The sequence below is a fragment of the Octodon degus genome, unplaced genomic scaffold, assembly GCF_000260255.1.
Source record: "Octodon degus isolate 3935 unplaced genomic scaffold, OctDeg1.0 scaffold00010, whole genome shotgun sequence".
NCBI classification, from domain to species: Eukaryota; Metazoa; Chordata; class Mammalia; order Rodentia; family Octodontidae; genus Octodon; species Octodon degus.
In genome coordinates, this window is record NW_004524586.1 from 27,019,359 (window position 1) to 27,038,856 (window position 19,498).

The 19,498-nt window shown below is 44.1% G+C and overlaps 1 pseudogene; it reads left to right on the forward strand.

The window, feature by feature from the left end:
• The first annotated feature begins 755 nt into the window (after window positions 1–755).
• On the forward strand, window positions 756–4,106 carry LOC101584085 (annotated as a pseudogene).
• Window positions 4,107–19,498: the final 15,392 nt, after the last annotated feature.

Below are 19,498 nucleotides of genomic sequence, written 5' to 3' on the forward strand. Positions count from 1 at the left end.
AGGTGGAAAAGGAGGAGGAGGAGGTGACACTTTAAGAGCCTGTCTAATTTGTATCCTCAGTACCACATCAAGAGTAGGCAATAACTTGCAGAGAACATCTGAAACTGGGAAATCCTAGACAATGGAGAGCAACACAATTGAGAAATTGAAGGCAGAAGTGAGCAGCTAGAGAACTTACACAATTTTAAATTAGTGTGATGTAAAATCAAATCAAGGCATCTTCCCAGAATGAAGAGATAAAGATTTTTAAAGAAAACCTCTTTAACTTTTTCAATAAAATTCAATTATACTTTGTTAGGAATGTCAATGGAGAGGGAAGCAGCAGCAATTTAATGGGTAGTAAAAGAAAAACCTTATAAACCAACAAGTAGCTAAGTCTTTAGGTTGAAAGGGGCTCCTGCAGCTCAGGCATGATCAGTTAAAATAGCTAGTACATGCAAGTCTGCTAATTATGTTTTAGTTTTCTATAAGTGAAAAATCCTATAATCCTACCCAAGAAAGGAAAATATGGTTGGCCTCCAGATTCTCCTGAGCAACACTAAACAAAAATACAACCCTGGACCCCGAGATTTTGCATACATTTTTCTTCTTGGAAAAAGAATAAGAAAGAATACATAAAATTTTAAATGCACACATTAAAAAGTATATATCTTAAAATGTTTTCAAAACAAAAATACCCATATAATCAATATCTAGTTTGAAAACAGGAAATGCCCAACAGAAGAGACCCCTCTTCCCATCCCGACAGCCACGCCATGCCCCGCAGGGTGACGGCTCTTGCTTGCTTCTATTACAACAGGTTGGCTTTGACTATTTTTAAATTATACCTAGATAGGAAGAACCAACATACAGGCTTTTGTACATGACTTATCTTTGACACTGTTTTACATGTAGCATGGTTTGTTTGTTCTCATTGTCATATAGGGCTCCATTGTATGACTATGTTGTGTGCTATCTATTCTTTTTTTCTTTTCTTTCTTTCTTTCTTTTTTTTTTTTTGTAAGGGTCTACAGGGTCTCACTACTTAGACCAGACTCGTAGTGATCCATCTGTGTTCAGCCTCCCAAAGAGCTGGGAATTACAGCCATGTGCCACCACGCCCAGTCTCAATCACCATGTCAGCATGCCCAGGGGGCAGGGCCGGCACTGCAGGCCCAGGAATTGAATCCCTGGCCCCTGTGTCTGCCTAAGCAGGGCTTTAATCCTCTGAGCTATTTGGCCAGCCCTTGTCTTATCCATTCCATTGCTGATAGGCAATCTGCTAATAGACATGAACTTCAAATAACATTATGAGGGCATCTATATATGCTGGCCTATCCCGGAGTATTAGAAATATTTTATGTCTTAATTTGGGTATTTACATAGATGCGTGTAGCTATCAGAACTAATTAAGCTATACTCTTGATTAATGTACTTTATTTGTGTGTGTGCAACTAAATGTGAAACTGTTCCCTCACAGATAGGCATTACTTACATTGTCTAGATGATTCTCCCAATTTCCTTTCCCACCAGTGGCAGATGACAGTCTGAGCTGCCCCCCTTCCTTCCAACACTTGGTGGGCCTGACTTTAATTAATTTTAGTCATTCTGGCAAGCGTGTGCTTATTAAAGCCACATTGTGGTTTTAATTTATATTTTCCTGATGACTAATGAAGTTTAGAACTTTTTCATAAGTTTATTGGCCATTTGAGTGTCCTCTTTTTGGAATGATTTCAAGTCTTACCTTCAATATCCTTTCACTTTTATTACTATAATTTCCTAAGTTTTGATTTCTGGTAGTATAGTATAAGTCCTTCACTTTTATATTCCTTCAAGGTTGCTTTAGATTTTCTTATCTCTTTCCTCTCTGTCTCTCACTGTCTGTCTCTCTCTCTCCTCTCTTCTTCCCTCCCCTCTGCTTCCCTCCCCTCTGCTCTCCCGGCTGCCAAAGTACTGAGTATTGCACCCAGGACCTCATGAATGCTAGGCAAACTCTACACCTCAGGTGCATTCCCTGCTCCAGGATTGCCTTCCTTAGCTTTCATGGATCCATAAATTTCCATATAAATTTTAAAATCATCATATTGACCACACAAGAAAGATATTTCTAAAGTTTGTTCAGGGCAAGGGGCCGGCCAAATAGCTAAGCAGATTAAAATGTCTGCAAGCAGGCGAGGGTCTGGGGGTTTGATCCCTGGCCCTGCCATGCGGCCCTGCCCCCAGGGCACACTGAGATGGCAACTGAAACTAGGCATGGTGGTGCACACCTATTATTCCAGCTCTTGAGAGGCTCTAAACAGGCAGATCACTATGAGTCTGATTGAGTAGTGAGACCCTGAACACCCTGTAGACCCTTCCCTAAAAAAATACAAAAATAAATAAATAAATAAAATATGCTCAGGACAACTTCTAAAACTATGGGTGAATTTTGGAAGAATTAACATCTTTACAATATAGGATTTTTCAATCCATGAATACAGTCTAACCTTTCATTTACTTGCGCCTTCTTTGATCTCTGTCAATATGTATTGTAGTTTTCAGACTACAGATGTGGCACATGTTTAGACTCATTACTAGGTGTGTGGCATTTTTTAAAATGACAGCAGTGCAAAGACAGATGGGGAAAAAAAAGACAGATGGGGAAGTGCTGGCCTGTCCTGGAGTATTAGAAATATTTTATGTCTTAATCTGGGTGTTATTTACACAGGTGTATATAGCTGTCAGAACTAATTGAGCTCTACTCTTAATGCACTTTATTCACTTTGTATATGTTTTACTACAACAAGCCAGTATTGAAAAGAAAAATATATATAAAGATACAGAAGACTGGGCATGGTGGCATGCACCTGTAATCCTAGCACTTGGGAGGCTGAAAACAGGAGGGATCACTACAAGTCCGATCTGTGCAGTGAGTGCCTGTAGACCCTGGACTAAAAAAAAAAAAAAAAAAAAAAAAAAAAGATACAGAAAGAAAATTCAAGATAGGCAAATACTAACAAAGTGGAAATTACAGTAAGGTGTACTCTTTATAAAATCAGCAGTGGTTTCCTTTTTTGATGGTATTGCAAGTATAATAAACTTTAAGGCACAAATAAACAGGTATATTATTTGCTTCTGTTAAAAGCATGAATTGGAATAACTTTCCTAGAAGGCAATTTGGCAAAAGACCTGAAAGTATGCATATTAAGTCCCCTAAAGGGTTGGTCTGGGTACCTGGAAGGCCTCTCCAGGAGAAGTGATTAATGCAGTGAAGGTGGCCGTTAATGCAGGGTACCGGCACGTTGACTGTGCATACGTATACGAGAATGAGAGTGAAGTAGGAGAAGGAATCCAGTGCAGGATCAGCGAGGGTGTTGTAAGACGAGAAGAACTATGCACTGTCAGTAAGCTGTGGTGCACTTTCCCCAAGAAGTCCTTGGTAAGAACAGCATGCAGCCAGAGTTTGAAGGCCTTAAAGTTGGATTACTTAGACCTCTACCTCATTCATTGGTGCATGGGTTTCAAGCCCAGAAAAGACAACATACCTTTGGATCACATTGGTATGGTTGTACCTAGTAATACAGACTTCTTGGAGACATGGGAGACCATGGAGTATCTGGTGACTGAGGGGCTGGCAAAGGCCTTCGGGATGTCAAACTTCAACCATGAACAGCTTGAGAGGCTTTTAAATAAGCAGAATTTGAGGATCAAGAAAATCACTAACCAGAGTGAGGGCCACCCATACCTTTCCCAGAAGAGACTGATTAGTTTTGCCAAGCCAGAGATGTATTTGAGACTGCCTATCGTCCTCTTGGTGGTTCAAGTGAGGGAGCTGACTTGATGGATGACCCTGTGATCAAGAAGATTGCGAAGAAGCATGGCAAGTCTCCTGCACAGATTTTGATTTGATTTCAGATCCAGAGGAATGCAACTGTGATTCCCAAATCTGTCACCACACACTGCATACAAGAGAATACTCAGGTATTTGATTTTGAAATAACAGAGCAAAATATGAATGACTTCTTCAGTCTAGAAAAGAATCTCCGACTGGCTACTTTCCCCACAACTGAAAATCATAAAGATTATCCTTTCCATATTGAATATTGAAGAAGGCTTCCCTCTTCCTCGTTGCTGCTCAGCCAAGACTGTTGCTGTTGTCAGCCCAGCTCTGCCAGGCTCTGCAGTCCCTGTGCCAGGGATAAGGGCAATGCAGGGAGATACAGGGGGCTTTCCCGCTGACACAGATGCCCAGTTCTCTGCAAGATACCAAGAACTGACATGTTCTAAGTCAAGGAAAGAGAGAAGTATCCTGAAGGTCATAGTCACTGTTCAGGGGAGCCACATAGATAACAAGGATCTGTCAAGCACACAGAGCAGTTTAATTTATAAATATCAATACATGTGGCTTCTACTGCAAAAAAAGAAAGATGACTCATCACTTAAGTTTACCTCCCTAGTTTGAGAAAACACTGTGGAACATTTAAACAGTATGTAAGAGTTGTGAGACTAGTACAATTAATCTGTTGTAACGTAGCTTCCACAAGGAGTAAGCCAGGGCCAATCTTGTTTCACCTCGGCTCCCCTCTGTATCCTACCATTAGCCCCTGGATAATTTTATACTCTGTGTCAGTCAAAATAGAAGCTTTTGTCTTTTTTTTTCTTATTAAAATGTGAAATTTAATCTTTAAATGTTATTTTTAAATTAGGTCTTTTAGTAAGTTACATTATACCCATTAAAATCCTAAGTTGATGAAAAAAAAATTAAGTCCACTAAAAATTCCACTTTGAGAAATTTACTCATAAAAAATAATGTTGCACAGAACTAACTTTAGGATATTCACAGCAAGACTGTCTATGGTAATAAGACACTGGGGTGTACCTAACAAGAGAATTGAAATAATTTATTATATTTATTATTAGAAAATATTTATATGTTTTTATGTGTGTATTCTTTGGGGTTTTTTTTTTTCATTTGATTTAGGTTGTTTTTTTGTTTTGTTTTGTTTGAAACAGGGTCTTACTTACTTCAAGCTGGCCTCAACCTGACTATGTAGCCTGGGCTGGTCTCAAACTCATAGCAATCTTGTCTCAGCTTCCTGAGTGCAGGGATTATAGGTGTGTACCACCACACCTGGCTAAAACTGTATATTCATATACATAGAAAACCACATCCATCTTTTGTTGGGATTGCAGATGATTTTTATTTTCCTTGTAAGCATCCATCTCGAGATTTTTTTTTCCACAATGTCAATCAGCATGGAGGTTTCTCAAAACTCAAAATCAAAATTCCATTTCCCTCACCTTTCACCTTCTACGTATCTTCCCAACAAGTTAAAGACATCTGCCAGGCATGGTGGCACCCGCCTGCAATCCCAGAATTCAGGAGGTGGAGGTGGGAGTATCGCCATGAGCTCAAGGCCAATTTGGGCAGCATAGTGAGTTCAAGGCGGCCTGAGCTACATCGCGAGACCCCGTCTCAAAGAAAAGCAACAGCGGTAGTTGAAGATGTTGTAGTACAGTGTAGCATGCGCATGCATGTCTAGAGCAGCACAGTCCATAATAGCTAATCCTAGAAGCACACTGTATGTCCATCAACAGATGGATGCAGGAAAATGTGGTATTTAAGCATAATGGTGTATGAATCTGCCACAGAGGATAAGCTTGAGTCATTGGTAGAAAAATGGATGCACCTTAGATCATAACGTTAAATGAAATAAAATCAGATACATGAGTTTGGGTAATGCATGGTTTCTCTTGCATGAAATACCCAAGATATCAGTAAGATGCCAAGTAAAAAACAATTAAAAAAAGAGAGAGAGAGAAAAGTTCCTATAATCCAGACTGGCCAATGTATTTAAAAGTGTATCTTGTTTTAGTATAATTGACTGGGGTTTTTTTTGTTTGTTTGTTCGTTTGTTTGTTTTTGACTGTGTGTGTTATGTTTTTTTCTGGCCTGTTAGCTATTAATCTGTGCTTTTGATAAATAATTTGATGAAGATTTATACAATAAATTTTATTTTGGCAAAAAGTTTAAGGGTGTTGAGGGGCTGAGAAAGAATTGAGACATGTTTTGTCCATACACCGATTCCGCACAATGAATGCAATCATTGCGTATGGCAAAGTTGTGCTAATTTAAAAAAAAAAAAGTCAAAAAGTGGGGATTTTTGTTTCCTTTTTATTTTTTTTTTAATTTTTTTTTTATTTTTTTTTGTTTGTTTCCTTTTTATATAGTAGAGATCAAACCCAGGACCTTGCACATGCTAGGCAAATGCTTTACAGCTGACGTACCCTGCAGCCCTACCAACTGTAGTGGCCAAGCCTCCTCTAGTAAATACGAATGATTCTTAGGACCAGAAAAAAGCTAAGAAAACAAAAAGGGCAACTGGGAGGGAAAGCCGTGTATAATCTTCGGTGCTATTAAATCTTATGCAATCCTAAAAACATCCAGAAAAAACTTTAGACCATGAATACAGAATCGTTCTCTGGACCCAAACAAGTTCCACCCTGGTCTCTGCCGTATACTCAAGAAACCTCACGGCCACACACAAGGCGACATTACTTTTTGAATGTTTCACTGGAGAACAAACTCAGATCAGAGAGGAAAGCCCTTACATAGGCCCAGAGAGCACAAAAGGAGGAAGGATTTGAACCCAGGTTCACCCACTTTATAAGCTCAAGGCCGGTCCACGATGCGAATATTTTTTATTGTCCTATCCAATCCAAGACCACCAAAAGGTTGCTATGAACTCTTAAGCCATAGCACAGAGGGCCTCCTTCAAGACAAATACAATCTGCTTGGAATGCACCAACTTTATTGAAAAATATTACAGAAATCAAAGCATTTTGCACTACTTTATTCATTATTTTTACGGTACTCCAGGATTTTTGTGGGATTTGTTTTTCATTTTACTTCTGTAAGCCTGCCAATATTTTAAAGCAATACTTCAATTGGGAAGAGGAAAAAAAAACTGTTTTCTTAGCAAAAAGCCAGCAATGTTTTCCATCCTTCCTTCATAAGGTTTTGGGTAATTCTCCCTCCCACCCTCCTGACCCTCCTCCTCAGTGCCCATAAAGTGCAAATTTAATACTCAAGCTACTGTTTAAGTGTCCCCTAATGTTCAAAAGAAATTAAATTTGTGGCTGCAAAGTCTTGAAACAGTGGCTACACAGCCAGCCACCCCACCTTGGAGCCGCAAATCACCTGGACACGAAGACGAGGAAAGCCAAGCTCTGCAGACACCGGTGGCCTCCGTGGCTTTCCAAGATGACGGGCAGCTGCAGGGACAGGTGTTCAAGGACCTGCCACATCCTTGCCTGCCGTCCCCACAGGATGGCGACTTCCTCTATTCACTGGGCAGACTATTGTGATTCCAGTGAGCTCTAGGTACTGTTTAGCCTGGAGTTAGTTTATAGTCTAGGCTCAGGTAAGAGCCAGGGGCTCAGCACCCACCCCAGCAGAGAACAAGCAGATTCTACAAAGCAAATTTAACTATGCAAATGTCCAGCAATCCTGTGATGGTGGGGTTGGAGCTCTAGCACGTCCCAGAGGGACTGGGCCCCATGGAAGGAAAGAAAAGAGGTGTGGACCTCCTCCCACATCTCACCCTGCAGCCCCCAAAGCCCTACAGTCATCTGCTTCTGAGTCCTGAATTCCACCACCAGTATTATCTGGGACAGAGAACAATGTTGTAGCTTTAATGAGGCATATGGAAAAATGCCTATTTGAGAAATCAAAGAAGCTTCATAGTGTCTTCACTGGATCACTTAAAAAGAAAGAGGACCAGCAAGATAGCCCAGAGGGCTAAACACCTGCTTAGGCAAGCACAGGGAGCAGGATTCCATCTCAGGCACCACGTGCTATGTCAGCCCTGCCCCCGGGCGTGCTGAGCCCGCCACTAAGACCGGGTGTAATGGTACATGCCTGTAATCCCAGCACTGGGGAGGCTGAAAGCAGGAGGATCACTGTGAGTCTGAGCTGTGTAGTGAGACCCTGTACCAAACACATTTTAAAAAAGAAAAACTAAACACAGCTTTCAATTGACAAGTGCCCAAAATGATCCTCCACAGTTGGCTTCTCCACTATTATCCTTAGTATTGTATTTCTTGTGCTAGATTTCTGGGATCTTGACTATTATATGTCTTGGTGTGTTTTTAATTGGGTTGATGTTCTTTGGAGCTCTGTATACTTCGGTTATCTGAATGTCAGATTGTTTCCTCATATTTGGGAAGTTTTCTGCTATTACTTCCGCCCATTATATTTCTTTCTTATTAGTATGTAATGTTCACATGTTCCCTCTCCTATCTTCATCTTTTGATCCTTTCCCCCTTTCAACAAGAGTAACCACCTTTTCTATTCTCAATCTTTTATTTTGTTTTTTCATTTATATCTTGGGTTTGTCATATAAGAGAAACCATGTGATATTTAAGCTTGTGTGTCTCATTTTGTTAAACATGATGGTATTATGGTGCATCCATTTCCTTACATGTGACTCATGTTTATCTTTTTTAAATTTATTTATCACAGAATACCACCATAAAACAGAGTACAGTGGTAGTCCACTGCACGTCAGCCCTTCCTTCAGTGGCAAAGGAGACCGAGGCCAGGCCAAAGAAGAGCCCTGGGCTCGGGCACAGAGTTCATCTGAGAAAGTGCCACTGAAGAAATGAGCAGCATTATGCTTGTTGCTTCCCACCAGAAAACTCTACAAAATGCATCTGCTTGCTAACTTCTGCCTCACATGGAGACACAAAAGCAGGCAGAAGAGCTACTGCAGCCAGAGCGTCGTATCATGGTTAGATGTTTGAAATAATTTTGATCTTCCGGTCACTCAAGGTAGAAACAAACCTGCTGCCTCCTGTAGACCTCATGAGTAAGGAAATACCTACTCTCTGAGGAAGGTTATTTTAGGCAGGAAGGCTCTTATGCAGCCACACAGGAAAACAGTACTGCGCTCTCTGTCGGGTGGAAGATGCCAGCCAAGTCCATGGGCGCTGACTGCTCTGTGAGACTGACCATTGCAAATGAAATCGCTGGGGTTATAAATTTCAACTTGGATGTTTTTGTTTCCTTCTCTTCTCCTTTTTCAGGGTTACATGTGTTGTACTCAACCTTGTTTTCTATGTAACTGGTATTTCCCAAAAGAGTACAGAGCCCACAGAGAGGATCCTCTTTCACCATTCGCACCATAGCTCAGTTATTCCTCACGGTGACCCCTTCCTAGTCACAGATAGGGAAATGGGAAGGCTACCACCCACACTCATAGAGACACCAATACTGAGTGTGTGCAAGGTGTCACTGTGCCCCACACCACACCCTACAAGGCTCTCTCCTCTGGGGCCTACCACTCATGTCTAAAAGGCCAAAAGTGAGCACACAAGGCAAAACTAACAAGCAGAAACCCAAAGGAAAGTAGCAAATAGTGTTAGCTATCAGGAAGGAATTAAGGCAAAGGAAGAAGCTGATGGGTATTTGGAGTGGGCGCAGCAGGCCTGGCCTTGGGCTGGGTGGTCAGCAAGGGCCTCTTGGAGGGAGGAATACAGTTAAGCCAAAGCTTAGAGGATGAGAAGGAGGAAGCAGCAGGAGCCCAAGGGCCAGGGGCCACCAGCAGAGCCTGCACCTGCACAGAGGCCATCTGGGGGTCTCTCCTGCCACCTGTCTACCTGCTCTGACAGCCCTGCTCCTACAGCAAGGTCTTCTGCCACACGCACATGCGTTCTGGGGTGGGGGAGGTGACTGACTTGATCAAAGCCACACAGCCAAGAACAGCAACATGAGAGGTGAAGGTAGGAATCTCTGCCTTTAAACCTGGGCTGTTAACACTGACTTCATTTGACTAATTAGTCAGACAGCTAACTAGGACTGGCAACTCAATTTACTGGGTCAGTTCATTAGCTAGTTGTGCATACTTTTTTTATTTGTACTCAAGCTTATTCTTAATAGGGTTCGAGGCCCCAGATTCTCTGTCCTTGCTGAAGTCTGCGTTAAAGAGAACCTCTACTCCCCCAGACAAATGGTACAGAAACCCTATGAGGTTGTCTCTTCAGGCATGAGTTCAGACTCTGGAATTCCCACAAACAAAGATTTTCAGTCACATAGCCCCAACCCTCATCCTTGAAGGGCTCGATCACCTCTGACCCTCCACTGGAAGTTGGGGGCTCATGTTGCTATCCCATCTTCCCACCACCCTGCACTCACCCACAGTCCCAAATGACAAGTAAGAAACAAATTAGCCCTCCCCACCTCATCGATGTAGCAGATGTCCCCCGGGAAGCCAGGCAAGGAACCTGTGCCCACCAGTCTCCGCGGCCAATCCATTGAATGTCACCACAAAGCATCCTCCATGAGCCACACAGAGAGGAAATCCAACCACGTGACTGGAAATGCCTCTCCTAACCCTGTGGCTCATTTCTAAGATGCTGGTTGATGAAATCCATTGCAATGACCACGAAACACAGAAAAATGGATCACTCCCTGAATTGCCACAGCTGCCAAAATAGACACGTTACATCATTGCCACACAGGACCTACCTCTTACCTAATCAGTTGTGCAATGTAGGGGCTTTTCTGAGTAATTTTCCAGCTGGGAAAAAAAGGGGGCTGTCACCATGGGAATTCTTGGCTCAAAATAACAGCAGGACATGTTCAACCTGCCCACGTGCCAGGGACAACTCAAGACCCTTTTCTATAGGAATTCACCAATTTTCACAATTCTTCAGAGGCACATATTATCATTTTACAGGTAAGGAAAGCAAGGCACAAAGAGGTCGTGCTCTTACCTGGGGTCATCAGTTAGAAAGCAGGAGACTGGATTTAGGGACCTAGATGCCCAGTTCTCTGGGTCTCATCAACGTCATGTGAAAAGGCCCTTGGGTGTTACTTGTGCAAAAATCAGAACCTCATAACCTGATGTCATCCTGGGCAAACAAAGAAAAATGGAAATGATGGCGATGATGTTAGCAGGCTCTTTTCAGTTTGCAGATTCATTTTTTATGAATGCATTGCAGAGAAAGTGAGGGGCTGGATATGGGGAGTAGAGGTCAGATGATGTTAAGTGTCTGCAATTATCAGGCCTGCATTAGCAGCTGCCAATAGCATGCAGGGTCATTGACCCTAATGGCCCCATGGTTTGCAAGGTGACAGATCTCTTCCCCAACCCTCCCAGGTGAATTCAAGCCTGGTCCATCAGTGAACTCCCAAGATTTGACACTATTTCCATGGTCACTTCTGTGGCCTTTGTCCCCTGGGTTCCTAATGCACCACTCCCAGGGCAACACCTCTCCAGGCATTGTCTGCATTCTAGGGGTGCTGTACAAAGTCTGCTTCCCTCTCTGCCTTTGTCCAGAGCAACAGTTTCAAGAAATCACATTTTCAAGGTGAAAATTGATTATCCTTGCAGTGACACAACATTTTGTCTCCTGTTAGCTCCAAGAGAAAAGGAGAGAGTGAGAAACACACATGCTCTCTCCTCAGGCCCCAGCCCTGTGTCCAGGGCAAACAGGAAGCTGGAGGGTGCGGCAGGGGATACCAGCGGGAGACCCTGGGTGCTCACACTCAGAAGGAGTCTCAGAATGTCGTGGCTCAGCACCGCCTAACAGAAGTAAAAGCTAAGCCTCACATTCTGTGTAAAATACAGCATCGTTTGACATTTCTAATAGCCACAGTGGGAGCAAAGAGGTGGGCGAGAAGAGGAAAAGGAGAAAGGTGAGCAAAAATGGATAGAGAAAAATGCGTTCTCATGTTTTATTTAGCCCAATGCATATAAAATATCACTTCAGCACATAATCTTTATGTAAATTATGAAGCTATTTTATGTTCTTTTTGTTACATTGTTCTTGTGTTCTACATGCACAGACCTTCTGGACTGAGATTAGCCATTGTGGTTCAAGGCCACCTGTGTGGAAGACAACAGAAGCTGACAGTCTGGCTTCTGCCTTGGGTTGTTACAGACCTCTTCATCCTCGTGGTCCTGTTCTTCCTCATCCTGCTCTTACTTTTTTAAAGTAAGAGGGGTCTTTGTGTATGGTACTAGGGATTGAGTCCCAGTGTGCTTGCACTGAGCCACATCTTTAGCTCTTTTTATTTATTTTAGTAGGACAGTTACACTAATTAATATATTGCATATTGTCTTCATAGTAGTTATTCATAGTACAAGATGCAGACATGCATTTAAAAAAAAGATGCAGACATGATATCCTGTCCAAACACTATTAGTACAAATATTTCTTCTCATTGAATTAGGATAGATATATAGCTACTTTCTCTTAACTATTTTGCATATACAGACACTTGATGGAAAATACCTGTTCCATGTTATAATCTAAGATGTTTGATATTCAGACAGACAGTGAGATTAAGCTCAACTGCCTATGTTATAGGGTAATAATATCATTAAATTTCTCTTCTGGAGGGTTAACAACTTAAGATTGCAGACCAAAAATTAGTAAAAAGGTCTGCAAGGACAGCCAACATTTTGGCTCTAGCCATTCAAGGTCAGTGAGGACTCAGGACATAAGTGAACCTGTACTGTAACATCCTGTAACTCAGTGGTGGCCCAAATTTTCTGATCAAGGTGATTATGCGGCCACAGAGGAAAGTGACTGACAATGAGAATGTGCCTAAGGAGTGTCACATGGAGAGAAAACATTCTCTCATGCTTTCACAGATAGCAAATTGGCCAAGCAATGGCCGTGACTCATCCACATGGCTGACACTGACAAAGGATCTACAAACTGTGATACAGGGTTTCAGGATAAATCCTGAGGGGATTTAACTGATCTTTTCAGATACAAAAGTTACATTTCTTGTTATATAGGTCTTGCTTTATCTTGGTCTTAACCATCCAGCAGAAAAGTATAAAAATGAGGCATAAAAAGTAAAGGCATATTAATACGCTGAGCTATAAAAGGCTCAAGTCAACAACTTCTGACATCACCAGTCCTGTGGACAACCCACTGCCATTATGGACTACTGGACTATATTGGATTATTTTGCTGAATTCACGTACCTACAATATTTAAATGGCATATCCATCTCTGACAAAACAAAATTAAACAAGGGGATATAAATGAAGCTCTTTTTATTTTGCACAGAGATGAAGTCACTAAGTTGGCCAGCATGGGCTGGAAGTCCTGATCTTCTGCCTCAGGCTCCCAGAGTATGGGATGATACAGCTTCCTTAACACAACCCAGGGGCCATCTGGCTCCCTGGCCATCCAGGCTTAGTGAGCCTATCAGCAGCACCTGGGGCATCTTAGAAATTCAGACTCTCAGGTCACTCCCTCAGATCAGCAACCGGCCAGCAGCTGGCCTTGGGGTCCGCTTCCTTGGCCATCTCCCACCTAAGCCACTCCAGCCCTCCTGCAAGCTGCTTCTGCCTACACCCTAGCCCAAGGCCCTCAGAGCGCCAGCTACCCAGGACGGCACTGTTGGCACCCAGTGGAGAGGGCCTTTGGAGCCATGACTCTGTGCTGCTGACTTCATTGATTTACTTCCACTCTGAGCTCCAGTCCGGCCTGACTCTGCTCTGGTAGGCCCTGCCTACTCAGCAGGGGAAGCGCTTACTTCCCCATCAAGGTTCAGAACCAACTAGAAGTTAGCAACCAGACAACAAGGCATCAATGAATCAGTCACAGGATGTCATTAGAGAGCAAGATTCTGGTTCCCAGTTAAGAAAGTCCAGGGTTAGACTTAGGTATGGTACTCACATCGCAGGAGGGACCTCAGTAAGATTCACATATAGATACTCACAGTGAGGAAAACACCAAATGTGCCACAGAACAACACGACAGAGCAAAGTTGTGGGGCACAGTGGTGGGACAGTCCAGTGGAAAGTGAAAGGAAGCTAGCAAAACTTTAAGTCTGAGTCTACCAGTGGTAGGAGAGGCTCATGAAACCTCTTGCATTCATCAACTTTCTACCACCAAAAGTTGAGATAACCAACTTTTCAGAGGACCAGGTTCATTTAGGTTTGCAGTGTCGGAGGCTCCGTGACTGGCAGAACTATTTCTGTCAAGCCCTGGGTGGGAGGAGCTCATGGCAGAGCAAACAGACTCTCACAGCACAGCTGGGAAGAGAAAGGGGATGAGGAAACAGAGCTTGCACCACCCTGTGTAGCTGAGCACCACCTCCTAAACCTTCCACCGCCTCCCCGTAGTGCCAAATTGAGCACCAAGTCTATAAGACATGAACTTTGGGGACCACTCAGATGTAATCCACAGTACCCCCAGAAAACCAGAAGAATATTGTTTTCCATCTGTCTTTCCACTAGCATCCCGAGCAGTGTGGAATTTATATTTGGAAATGAACTATATTCTTAGTTCAAAGGAAAATTCTTTTGTCTTGAGTAATAATAGAAAGATTGGCCTAAGCACTACTCATAAATAATTTTGTTTTTAAAATGACTACCATATTGTTCAACTTTCCAAGAGATCAAGAATCACTGAGCATTTGAGAAAAGTGACACGTGGAGGTAGATGAAGGAAGGAATGGAGTGTGTGGGAAAGGCTGAATTAAAAAGCAAATAAAGGCGCTACCCCAGAGCCCTGCACATCCCATCCATACCAAATAGCTTTCCGCCTGCTGACCCCCATGTCACAGGACGTACCTACATTAATTTCTTCAAATTTAGAAAGTCTCTTCAAGGTGGCCACGCTCAAGAGAGACATTCCACGGCACACTCGGTATTCACTTGGGTGTTAAGGGGCATGGGGAGGAGCGACACAGTTGTCCTCCTGAGCAGCTTGTTCTAAAAGGGACATCTTCCACTGTCTGTTGGTTAAAAATGGCAAACACGTGAAGATGCTCTGAACAGAGAGAACAACGTTGGTTCGGATCTGAGCCTGGATTTGCAGCCCTCACAGCAGTCCGTGGCTTCTGATCTCCACATTGCCAATTTAAAGGTGGCTAATGATTCTCCAAGAACTACCAGTGCAATATGACTTGCACTCACGCCCTGTCCCTGATGCCACCTGAAGCAGCCCAAATTCCACGACCATCATCGTCCTCCTTTCATTCATCCAAATTCTTTGGGTCCCCACTGGGTTGGAGCCTCACAGATTAATCTGAATCCAGCTGGCTGGAGACCAGGTCCTCAGTTTTTCGTCCCTCCCAGTTGGGATCACCCCAGCAGATGCATGGTAAGCATTCCTGTCATTTCTGAGTATTTTGTGCTTGGCTTATCCCCTGGGGACAGCTATTTAAGGGGACTAGGATGGGAATGTATGCAAGAGACACATTGGTACAGCAGCCCTGGTGTGAAGGATCCCCAGGGCCGCCTTCCAATTCCCAGTTTCACTGGGACTAGAAACCTCAGTGGGTGGGTGGGTGGGTGGGTGGGGTGCCTAGGCAGGGCCCTAGTCCATGACAGCTCTATAAGGGTCGCCAAGCTTCCTGTACTTGGCTGTGACTTGGCACAGCATATCTGAGCTGCTCTTGCTCCACTTCAGGTAGAAATAGCCTGAAGATTTCCCTCTGGAAGGCCCCAGAGCCGCACCCACTTCTCAGGGCCGGGACTCAGGCTCTGTGGGGAATCAGCCTTCACTGAACTAATTTTCCAAAGTGCTGTGTAATTAATGCCTCCCAGAAGCAATCCTCTCCTTGTCACCAAGAAAGGAAAAACAAAAGCATTCCTGCAACTGCTTTCTATCTGGCGTTGAGCAGATGCGTCTTAAGGCAGCTCCCATAAGCTGCAGGGAGGTGAGCAGTAACAGAGGCCACTGTTTTCCAGGAGGGCTTGTCAGATGCCCCAGGAGCACATTCACCACTTTTAAAATCCAGAAGCAGAATCAACACAAGATTTGTCAGAGACATCACTGCAATTAGTAGACCGGTTAGGATTATGTTGTTGTTGTTTTTTTTTTCCTGTGATATTTGTGCAAGAAAGTGGCTGGTGGTGTCTACACAACACCCAGCATAGAGATTGTGAAGTGTCATTTGTTTCTACAGATTGTGTGGGTTTATTCCTTTACTCACGAAATACTTACTTGAACATGTTCTACACACAAGATACTCATACAGATGCTGGGGCAGAAGGCAAAGTCTCCACCCTCAAGGAGTCAGCTTTCCTGTTGAGGAAGCGGACACTAAAAAGATAAGATGTTTCTGCCAAGTACGCTTTGTAACAGATGCTGTACAAATAGTAGAAAGAGTGGCTAATACTGAGAAAAAGGCATAGCTCGGGGTGGGCTCTCAGGAATGACTCCTTAGAAAGTCACTTCTCATACTGCTTTCTGAAAGAAGCCAGCCTTTCAATAGGCAGGGAAAGGTATCGGGCATAAGAAGCAGTTTGTGCAACTGGGGTAGGATAGGGAGCCGCTGAATCGGTAGCTCTGAGCAGGACGCAATTGGGTTAGAGTTGGTGAGGGAGAGTGAAGAACTAGAAGAATGGCAGAGAGAGGGCGCAGCCGGTCTCCCAGCTCTGAAAGTGGCTTCACTTAGCAACTCCCTGCAAGGGACCAGAAGGTGCTTGACAGCTCCCCCTTTTCCCACTTCGCACTCAGGAGCACTGTCTTGCAGCTTAAAAGAAAAGCCAACCCACACCGGCCACCCTCTGCTTTGTTCCAGCAGCTTCCACGGTGAGGGAGAAGCAGACTTCCTAAAAGAGCATGGGTGACGTCCCCCTGGCGAGCAAGCTCTCCCACCCCATCGAGCCCGCCTGGGGGTGGCTGTGCTCAGTAGGCTGCCGTACTCGATGATAATAATTGCTGCATTAATTGTTGCTGTCCGGACTAGACAGAACGTAAAAGATCCCACTGTGTCCAATAATTAATGTTTTTCCCTCACTGCAACGCCATTAATAAGGGGCTCTTCCAAGAAGCGAGTAATTGGCTGGTTGGGCGTCATTAGGGTATTTATAGATAAGCTTTGGTCTGGAGACATAGAGGAAAGCTGATTGTGTTTATTTAGACTCTATTATCTATCGCTAATGTGTTATCCTGCGTTCCGATCGTCCCAGTTCTCTGGGTCATGATGGCACCGGCACACTGGCAACGAGCTTTCGGACTTGCAAGGCGCCTTCCTGCCCTGGGCGGGGGAGGGGGCCGCAGGAGAAAGCTGTTCACAGATTCGGCTCGCTCCCACCCTTTCCCCGCGAACCTTCCCTTTCCTTGGAGAAATTTAGAGCCAGGATCTCAGAAGTAGCAGAAAGACAGCTCCTCCTAATTAAACCTCAGAGGAGTGAAAGTTTCCTGGGTTTGTTGTTATCTGAAGGGTTTTGAAAATGTACATCCGGTTTAGGAGGCACTGCTTTGAAAAATAACGGGAGAGAGAGGCCGCTGGCATCTGACAGCAGCTCTGGTGGCTACTGGCAGTGCAGGTCAGGAAATGGTGAGATGCGGCAAGAGTACAGCCCTCCCTGTGTAGGCAGCCGCCTGAGGCAGCGCGCTGGCCCGGGGGCAGTGCACAAGGCTGAGTGGCCCTACGGGTCCTCCAGAAAGGCTCCGATGCCATTGTTCTTTGCTAGAATTTTGAGAAGTGATTTCTTAGGTTTCCATTTTAAAAGTCTATGCACAACCGTGTGAGTGTGTAAAACACTACTGGCTTGTACGGTTAAAAATCATTTAAATGGCAAATTTATGTTTTGTCCACTTCACAATTTTTTTTAAAAAATCCAAGTAGACAGTAAGTAGAATAATATAATTTATAAGGAAAGATTAAAAGTTATAACTCAAATATGGCAAAATTAATTTCAGAAACCAAATAAACTTCCAGATCATCTCTTCTGTATCCAAAATCGTCCTCAAGTTAATTTTTAAACCCTTAAATGAACAACAATAATCCACGAACACTGTTGAGTCAGTGAATGAGTTGGATTCTATGGGGCAGAGCAGAAGCAGGCATAACATTTATTTTTAGATTTTCCCACTTGTCTAGGAGGGCCACTGTTTACCTGGCTATATTTTCAAATGGGTTTTCTGTCCCTATTGGAAAAAAAAAAAAAAGAAGAAGAAGCAGTAGCCAAACTATGTAAAATCGTTTTGAGTAAAGTGGAGCTGGACCAACTGGTACACATCTCCCACATCTTTATGTCTCTCTTTGTTGTATGTTGGGGGAAAACCATGGGATTTGGAAGATTGAGATCCAGGTCGGGCTCTGACCAGGGTGTAGGGGGAGGTGAAGACGTGTGACCTCCTTAGACTGCAGCATCCACCTGTGAGAAGAGGGTGTCAGTGCTCACTCCATAGTGCTGGTCTAAGAAGGAAACTGGGTGGTGCCTGAGGAGGTGCCTGGCTCAGGCAGAGGGGGACCCCACAGGTGTCCATTTTCCACACCAAGGCACCCGGGACACTATGCTGGCCTCAAGCATGTGAAAACATCTGACTAGGATGGTGACCTCCAGCACCCCTGGGCCTTCTCTGTGAGGGACACACTGCGAGTGGGGGACAGCTTGACTGTTTTTCAACTAAGCCCTCAGAAAGTTGGCTGTGTATGAATGTGTGATGTAACTTTGCAAATTAAGTGTGTAATGCTTTTAGAAAAACGATGCCCTCTCCTCCCCCGTTCCCCACCACTGGGACCAGGTAATTTGTGGGCACATCTGTTATAGGTGTTAGGGAATATTCGGAGAGATATTCTTAGATCCTGGCCTGGGGTCTAAAGGTTGTCAGGCTGGCTCCCGGGACACCACAGTGCCTGGGGCGGTGGCCAGCTACCAGGCAGCCGGGTGGGGAGTAGTGTCCCCAAAGGTGCATGGGAAGATTAGCTAACCAGAAACAAAAAGAACCGGTTGCTCTTGGAGACAGCTAAGGGAGGCAGGCACCTCAACACACATGCGCACGTGCACACCTGCCCTTATCTAACTGTGTACCACTTAGCATATAGTACCTGTTCTGGCCAAACAATGTGGCCCCTCTACCTCCTTGATCTCCTCTGTAAAGAAGAGAGCTTAGCTCACCAGCTGAGGCTGTGTTGGCTGGTAGCACAAGGATTTGCTGAGTGCCTCCTGGGTACCCAGCCCCGCTCAGGTGCAGGATGGAGATGGATAGATGATGGAGGAGATGTGACCATCTCCCTTGTCTAACATCACCCGCCCATCCTTGCCTCTTGTGGTGCTTCCTTTGCTTTGCTTAGAATGGAGTATGAATTCTTCAGCAAGATCCACACAGACTTTGGGATCTATCCCTCATGTTTCTGGCAGACAGTATTTGATAATGCTCCTTTGCTACGCTGAAATAAAATTCAAAGATAATATACTTGTCTCTACACACAGGAAGTTTTAATCAGCATAGTCCCTTAATTATGATACAAAGGGAAAGCCGAAACAATGTGTAACAAATACATTTTCTGACACGATGACTTCCCTAGTGAACCCAAGAAAACAGTAAGGTGCGTGTGCATGGTTGCAAGACCACAGCGAATGCCACAGCTGAAATACAGACTGACAAAATGCATGTTGTTCTGGAGAGTCAAACACCAAGAGTGATGTTGCCATGGGTGATGCCATTTTCCCCACTTGCTGAATAGGGCTTGGGATCATTCCAAGCAAAACACAGGGCAGGGGCCACCTCCCCTTGGCTCACACAGAAGTTGCATTCAGAGACATTT